We start from the raw sequence: 6,384 nt of genomic DNA on the forward strand, positions 1-6,384 counted from the left end.
AACTGGAGACTGGATAAGGAAGATGTGGATTTCTATAAAATGGAGTACCACTCAGCTATAAAGAATGAGAAATTAGAGACATTTATAGCTAAGTGGATGCACACTGAGGCCATAGTCTTAAGTGAAATAAATAGGACACACATGTGTAAATACCGAACAGTTTCTCTGGTGTGAAAAACTAAACGTGAAAATAAAGTTCAAATGGTTTTTTTGATCATGTGAAATAGGAAGAAAAGGTCTAAAGTAGTAGGTGAATTGGGTGGGTAAGTGAATGGAAAGAAGGAAAAAGAAAAAATATGGAAAATGAAAAAATGGAAACAAAGTCTCTCTAAATAGGGAAGGGTAGGAAGGGAAATGGGGAAAAAATAAGAACTAAGATACATCATGTAAAGGTACAAGATCCTAATGATGAATGTAACTATTTTATACCTAAAATGTACCAGTAAACTTAATGAAAAATAAGTCACAAATATAAGCAGATTAAGAGATATTTTTCTAATTTTGTTCAAATTAACATTAATGAATATCACACACAGAACTCCCCATTAACATCCAGAAAAGGCTTTGGAAATTTTTATAATTATTAGAGGAATAGCAGAAAGAAAAGTTTATTTTTTCAACTAAATTCACATTTTCTTTAGATTGAAATAAACTATACAAAATTTTCTTCACCAAAAATAACAGCAGTATTTTCTGTATTATTTCTAGATAAACCACAAAACATTCGTTTTGTAGGTTAGCAGTTTTGCTTATAAATCAAGATGAGGCAGTAGATAAGAGTCATGGAAAAAGACAGAAGAAAACAGACAAGTCAGTTGCCTGTATGGATGGCCTCTGATTCTGCCTTGATGATGAAGCAGAAGTGTTCAACATTTACCTGCTAAGAAGCTTATAAAGATGTAGGTTCCACAATGGAATATAAACATCAATAACCAGATGTGGAATAACAATGGCAAGCTCTTCCATTCAAGCTTAAACTGTAACTTCTTTTAAGTTCATTTAATAAAGACAAAATCTGCATTGAAAGCTGGTAAGCTCATAAACTTCTCTTTAGTAATTCCCTTAACTCTCCATTAGATTTTTAATAACATACTTAAAACTCCTACTAATCACAGGTCAATGATAGCCTTCACCATAACATTTTATAAGATGCATTCTTTTCTCCCACACCACCTCAAAATTCACTTCTTCAAAAACTGATAACTCAATATTTGAAACCAGATCCACAATGACAGTATGTTGTCTAAAATGACTTAATTAAAACAATTCCATAATGCCACCAGCAGAGGTCACGCCAAAGTGAAGTGTAGCACTTACAATGCCATCTTCTGCCATTCTCTCTCTCTTTTTTTTTTTTTTTTGGTACTGGGGATCAAACTCGGGACCTTGTGCTGGTGAGGCAGGCAGTGGAACCACTGAGAACAGACAGGTCTCAGGTGCAGGAGGGTTCAGAGGGGCCATTTATATATGGAGATTATCAATTGCTAATATTTTCAATGCCAGGCCTGTACGCTAACATATTCAGTGATTAGGTGGCCTGCATACCCCTTATAGCTTTTATTTCAAATAGCAAATAGAAGAAAAATCCCACTGTAAAAGTCTCTTAGGTATTTTTAACAGTTTCTGAATTATCTGTAGGAAGCTCTGATTTAGTTGTATATAGTTTGATATATGTGTCCACCATTAAATCCAGATCATGTTTTATATCAAAATTTATGTTAAGCAAAGCCAAGCTACTTGACCTTTGGTCTGTCGAAATGTTCCTCAAGTATGCTTTGAGTCGCTTTTGTCCATTTTCATAGCCCTCATTCTCAACTTTCATCACAGGAAGAATACAAAGGACCTTCAGCAAGGCATACACATTAGGAGAAAACTTAATGTCAGGTAGATGGAGGGCTTCACAAATGGTAGATGGAAGCTCTATGTCTTTCCCTCTGTGTTTCCATTTGATTCTCCAACAATGAGGTTCAGCTGAGAGTGTATCAGGATTGAGTAAGTCACTTCTATACATGTCAGCATGATGTTCCTCTGATGTGTTGAATTTGAGCTGTCCCATGACTGAGGGTACCAGAGATAAGCATTTAAGAGCTTCAAGATGCTGTTCTGAGAATATATCTTTAAGTTCCTGAATAATATGCTCCATTGTTAGGACACTCAGGGTTTCTTTATAGTAACTCTCAGAGGTTAACTGAGATTCCAGGTTACCTTGTTGAGCCCTACAAAATTTACCAGGGAGTTTCATTTGAGTATCAAATTTGGTTGCCAAATTTGTGGCTTCCTCAAACCAAAACTGATGATAAACTTCAATATTTTCCATCACTTCATTGAGTGAGTGTAATACAGCAGTCAAACTCCTGGCTGCAAAGAAGACATCAGAAGTTTGTCCCTGGAGATTTTTCCCAAAGGCCCTTGTAAAAGATAAGACATTTTAAAGAACAACAATGGTAACAATAAAATCAAAATCTGTTACTGCACTGCAGAGTACAAATGCTTGGCCAGCTATACAGTTACTCCACCTAATATTTGTGTCACTATTTATACCATCTAAACATAAAACAAGTGCTTGCAGGAGGTCCACTAAAACTTCAAAAGCATCATGCCTGCCTGTCCACTGAGAATGACATATTTCCTTCAATTCTTTACCCCTTTCTTCACTGTGGAAAAGAACTGAAATCACATTGTCAAGTTCTAAAAGTAGTTGTGGTGGTCGATGGAAAAAAGAGCAAACTTTCTCAGTTGTTCCCCATCCAACTGATACCCCCATCACAGGCACTGATTTTGCCAACCACATATTTAAGGCACAGGATGATCAAAGTGTGTAGATAGCTTGGGGATATTTTTCTAGAAGTCTAGAAGCAACAACTTTCATTTTAGAAGAAAATCCACTGGATACAATATAAGCCTGGCCACAACAATACTCCATATTTAGTCCCCACTTCTCAGTTATTGTAGTGTGAAATTTCACAGCCAAAATTTCCGCGTCAGCTTCATAAGGCAGGAAGCCAACAAACTCCTCTCTCAAGTTATGAGATTCATCAATAAACCTCACCAGGACAGGTAAGCCCCCCCCCCCATGTTCACCACATTATCAGTGACGTGGAAAAGAAGAGTGAATCTCTCACTTCCCTGAGGGTTTCTTCCCTAATACAGCTCTCACAGATCTCTAGCATCTGTTTCTGCTGTGTTTTTGAATAGAACAATGTGTTAACAGCTGTGGTCTCAAAGCACTTTCTCAGAACCTCTTTGCCAGAATTTATCTGGCACTCCAACAAAACTTGAAAGTTATCAGGCGTTAAGAGACCTTCCAGGATTTCCTAGGTCTCATGCTGATCCTGAAGTATGTTTTGTTTTCCCATAAGAATCAAAATTTCAAATAGAGACTTTCAGTATTCTTTGTTTTCCTTCTCTTCAAGGGTTAAAGGTAAAATGTATTCATCCTGTTCATCCCCCTGAGCTTCAGCACTGGGATTATGAGCATTGCTACTGTTTGTTTCTTTATGTTTCTGTTCCTGTTCAGAAGTTTCATCAATTTTTTTCTGTTTGTGTCCTGATTTCATCGTCACTCAATTCTTTTATTCGTTTCCTGCATCTTCTATGTGGATTGTTCAAATGACTGGTAAGATCAAATATTGTTGGTATTGCATTGTCTCGAAGAACAGTCATACAAGGACTTTCCCAATGACTTCACAAGTATCTGCTTCAATTAATTTTGAGAAATAAAATAACCCTATCATTCTTATCACTTTCCTGATGCCTCTACAAAATGTATAGTTCTACAGATCATAGAGGTCTCCAAGTGATTGGTACACAGCCCATAATATTTATTTAGCTGATCAGGTGTTTTATCTTCTAAGTCTGCTCTCCTACAATTCTCCACCCACTTCTGGCATCTGGCCAGATCAAAACCTGAAGAAGGCCAGGTGGGACTGCGTGCTCTTCCGCGTGCAGTTGGGGGCCGCGCAGAAGTTTGGCATCATCGCTGCCCGCCAGCCGGCCCAGTCCTCTGCTTCCAACCTCCTCAGGGCAGCCGGCCTGCCGGGGTAGGGGAACAGGCAGAGGCGTGCATGCCAGGAGCCCAAGGGGAGGAGGTGCCTGGCCAGGAGGATTTACCTCCTGCCCACCAGGGAGACCACTGCCTCCTTCCCACAATGCCCAAAGAGGAGTTTATAATGGCAATGAAGTCTTAGAGGACATTTACTGATTACTAACCCTATGAGCTAAGGGTTACCTACAGAATGGCAGGATTACTCAAATCAGTAGAGTCTTTGGGAGAATGGACTAGTTTTCAGTCACTTTCAATTCCTAGTGGAATGTCTGTTTGGTCCAGAGATGGACGTCATCGGTCTCTGTAGCCACTTGATTAACCGAAGTGTACCCATGTTTTGATAATTATAATGGAACCAGTGGGGTCTTACTTTTTCCATCTTTATAAAATTCTGCAGTTTAAAAAATCTTTAAATGCCATTTTTCCAGAATTCATAGTTCAGCAAAAGTAGCCCTTCTGAAATATGCTTCCCATATTTGGTAATGCATGTACTTAGAAAGAATGCTGTGAAATCCTCCTTATACACTTCAGGGTTGAAAATGATCTATCTTTCCTTGTTTTTTTTCTGGAACTGGCTTGTTGATCTTTTTTCAGGTATGATTGCCTTCTCCTAGGAAGCTCTTTCTTTTGTACTTTTAACTTTAACAGGGATGAGAGGAAAGGCTCTTTGCCAATGATAGAGTTTATTTTTGCTAGAACAGCATAAGACAGGTTGGAAAATAAAAAGAAACTTATTTATCTTATGTTACTCTAACCATAAAGAATTCTCTTCTTATAAAAGGGGGGGTGCAGAGAGGGGAGAAGAGGAAAAGGAGGAGAGAAGGATGAAGGAGGAGCAGGAGAAAAAGAAGAAAGCCTAGTAATTTTGAATCAAAAAGTAATTTTAGTTTTTTATTTTTTCTCCCTTGATTTATGGAAACCTAAGTCTTCCACCATCGTATTAATAAACCAACATTACCTTCATTTCTAAGAAAAGTACTCCAAAAATGATCCAATTATAGTGTTGATTGACATCAGTATTTTATGGTTCAAAAAACACCAATTTAAGTATCCGACAAGATTGAAATAGTAAAATTTACCATGTACAACCTTTCTATAAAGAATTACAAATCCTGGAGTGGAAACTTGTTACAAAACAGTGAATGTAGCAGACACCACTGCCCAGTGTTAGCAGCCTACAGTGGCACAAGCCTCTTGCCCCTCCATAATTTGGCTGTGCTACACTGGAAGTAGTCCAGTCAGCTAAGTTCATGTCCAGGCAAGGTCAATTCAGCTCCAACTAAATTCCACTCTTCTGAATTAACCATTTGTTCTCATCAGGGAAGATATGTATGTGACCTCATTCCCCAGTCCTGCCTGCTTGATACTTGTTATTGGCTGGTGTCTCAAGGCCTGCCCAGCTTCCCCCTTCCCACACTTATAAAGAATAAACACTGGATGTCCTGGGAATCCTTTGTCTGTGCTGTGCACAGCAGCTCAGATCAGCCCAAGACATAGTTTCTCTCAAGTCTCTGTCTCTGTGTCTTTATTTCCCACTTTTCTATCTCACTGATGTTGTACTAGCTCACAGGAGACTGAGACCTATGACCAGGGGTTTTTGCTAATGTCCCTTAACATCTCCTTTCCCATTTCTTATAAATGAATACTAAAATCAAGCTTCAATTTAAATTAATGTGTGTACAAATTAATCCACATACTGTGCTAAGGTGATAACAGGAAACTTGTCAGTTTCTTCTTGGACTCTGTGTAGAAAAATAATAATCCCCTGGAAAATTCATAATTTTTCATTATCCTTCACACTGAATTACAGATGAGGTTTCCTATCTAGAAGAGAGGGAAAGTCATGATATTTACCATTTATGAGTTCCGATGGTAAAAATAACCTTACTGTGACTGATCTTAAGTAAGCAATGTGATACTGTGAACAAGGAATCAGGGATAGACATGCATAACTATCTATCACAAGCCAGTGGGAGATAACCCCATGCAATGCAGCCCATTGACTTAAATATTGAACTGAGGTCCCTTGAATAATCCAGCAATAAAGTCATTATGCAAGAGCTATAATCTTCAGTGAAATTGTGAACAAGAAAGAAATGGCAACCTATTGGCACACTGTGAGATTTTTTGCCTATTTATACTTTGATTCTGCAACTTAGAATACAAGCATTTATTCTGAAACATTTTATACATACATTGGCTCCATTATCTTTCAAGGTCAACTATACATTATTCATATGACTGAAAAAGCTAAGAGAAATGGATTGCTTCAGGATTCATCATAGACCTTGCATATGAAACAAAGAAAATATAAAAATGATTTGAGAAACAGACACTCA

General features: G+C 37.9%; 1 pseudogene; it reads right to left on the reverse strand.

Annotated features, from left to right (window-relative positions):
* Positions 1 to 1,603: 1,603 nt before the first annotated feature.
* Positions 1,604 to 3,974, reverse strand: LOC101713036 (52 kDa repressor of the inhibitor of the protein kinase-like; annotated as a pseudogene).
* Positions 3,975 to 6,384: the final 2,410 nt, after the last annotated feature.

The sequence above is a fragment of the Heterocephalus glaber genome, unplaced genomic scaffold (genome assembly GCF_053883595.1).
Source record: "Heterocephalus glaber isolate CG9 unplaced genomic scaffold, H.glaber_assembly_v1.0 deba00001457, whole genome shotgun sequence".
Taxonomy (NCBI): domain Eukaryota; kingdom Metazoa; phylum Chordata; class Mammalia; order Rodentia; family Bathyergidae; genus Heterocephalus; species Heterocephalus glaber.